General features: G+C 53.4%; 1 pseudogene; it reads right to left on the bottom strand.

Annotated features, from left to right (window-relative positions):
• Positions 1–372: 372 nt before the first annotated feature.
• LOC140198393 (paraneoplastic antigen Ma2 homolog) lies at positions 373–1,774 on the bottom strand (annotated as a pseudogene).
• Between the last annotated feature and the right edge of the window lie 419 nt (positions 1,775–2,193).

Genomic DNA, 2,193 nt, shown 5'->3' with positions numbered 1-2,193 from the left:
TGTTTCCACCGGGTCTGGACAAACTAACACCAATGTCTCAAGGGCTTCCGACACTCCCACATCGCCCTCCAAGAATTCCAATCTCACTGACCCATCCATCGTACGGGTAGTCACCATCACTTATGCCCCAAATCTCCAGTGCATTAAACGGGGTTATTGGCAAATGCTTTAGATATTTGTTGTAGAATAACTGGAACACGAAGATAACCTGTGATCCTGTGTCAAGGATGGCTTTTGCAAAGATTCCCTCTATCCGTAGGGACATGTTGGAACAGGGTCCCACCAGTCCATCTGGAATAAGGGCTTGTGCTTTCAGGGGTCCCATGGCTGTTTTCTGGGAACGTGTTCCTCCGGAGACTCCAGTCTGTTCTCTCACTGAGTCTCTCCTAAGTTTCCCGACACCTCTACCTTCTTAGTGACCCAGGGGTTTTCCCTCCACGGGGCATCTTGTCTCTCACAATCCCTCCAAAAGTGACCCGCTTCCCCACAGCTGTAGCACACTCCCGGCCACTCACATTCCCGCTGGAAATGCTCCTCTTTCCCACAGTTATAACACACGCTACCCACCACCCCTCTCCTCCCAGGATGCTCCCCATTCCCAACCCACAGTGCGGGCCGTTCCCCAAAGGGGGTACTCCCCCATCTATGCCCTCAAGCGGGGGGGGGGGTCCCTTCCCCCCGGGACCCCTTGGGTTTCTCGGTTCTCAATCAAGCTACCACCTCCTGAACTGCTGAGGATCGTCCCCGGTGGTCCGAGCCCCTTTTCCGGCCCAAAGTGCTCTCCTCCTCCCGCACATCTCTAATCAGCTGCCCGAATGATGAAGGGGGGGGGGCTCCTTTTATAGGACTGCTGGAGACTCCAAGCCACCTTGTCCTCCTCTAGAGAATCACTAAATATCTGACTCATCCTCAACCTTGCCATTTCATCCGCCTTCACTACTCCTCGGCGCCGCAACCCAGTAAGCATTCTCTCCAGCAGAAAAATATATTCTGAGAGCTTTTCCCCTCTACCCTGCTCCATGTGGTGAAACTCCACTAAAAGTTCCCAGGGATCTCCTGACATTCCAAACGCTCCCTCCAAGGCTTCCAGATACCTCGCCAGGGAAGCCGAGGGCCATTCCGCCCTCAGCTCGCGGACTACACTGGCCGCCCCTCCCCTCAAACTTTCCGCCAATTGCTGTCTCTTTTCCTCATCCCAACCTGGCCACGCCTCTAACAACTGGGACATATCCTCAATCCATACCTCGTAGTCGTCCTCCCCTTCTGGGGTGGGTGACGCTCCTGAGAAAATTCTCAGCTTCGGGCGGGGCCCCTCAACCCTTCTCACCAGGGAGGTAATGGTGGCCACTAACTCGGAGGTCTCACCCCTAGCTGGGGGACGGGGCCTGACCAAGCCTTCCCACTCTGACCCTCCACCACTGGCTACTGGCACCTCCCCTGGGGTCTGATCTAGCTCCTCCTCCGTCATCTCCTCACTTTCTTCCTTCGGGAGGGTGTGGAGATCCCACGGCCCCGCCTCCCCCTGGATGCTGACCGTCGCTGGCAGTTCCAACGTCATGACGTCAGCACTCGTCCGAACCAACACCCAGCTAGATTCCACTTCTTTACCACACCTTCTAGCTACCAGGTCTACCTGCCCTATACCTTTGATCAAACTCAACCCTCGCACTAGTACATCTCCCGAAATGCTGAAATCCACCCCACTTAACATGCACGCATGATTCACTGGTAGGTCCTCTAACTCACATCAGCTTGCAATCTTATCTTGATCCATCTTCGTACTACTTAATGTGGCGACTTATACAGCTTTACCGAAAATCCAGACCCGGACGTCTGCCCCCACTAATGTAACGCTCAGCTATATTGGCTCGTATTTATCTCGGGGAAACCCCATCCGGCGCTATAGAACTGCCACCTGATTCAGCTTCAAACATCAATCATCAGCCAGCACACAATGTACGTTTTACCAATTACACTTCATAGTTATTATTAAGTCTATAAAATGAATTGAATTTCAATACAACAAAAGGAATGGAAAAGGCGCCAGACTTATCAAAGTTGAATTTCTTCGTGCACACGTTGGAGCTCGGGGACCTCTTTGGGACCACTCTGACCCCTTCGAGTCACAGCTCGGGACCACCCGGAGTGATCAACCTGAGTTTTCCCGCACGTCCGTCGTCCTCATGGTGTCTC

Source organism: Mobula birostris, chromosome 5 (assembly GCF_030028105.1).
Source record: "Mobula birostris isolate sMobBir1 chromosome 5, sMobBir1.hap1, whole genome shotgun sequence".
Taxonomy (NCBI): domain Eukaryota; kingdom Metazoa; phylum Chordata; class Chondrichthyes; order Myliobatiformes; family Myliobatidae; genus Mobula; species Mobula birostris.
The sequence above is the reverse complement of the archived record's forward strand: the minus strand, read 5'-3'. Positions and strand labels throughout refer to the sequence as shown.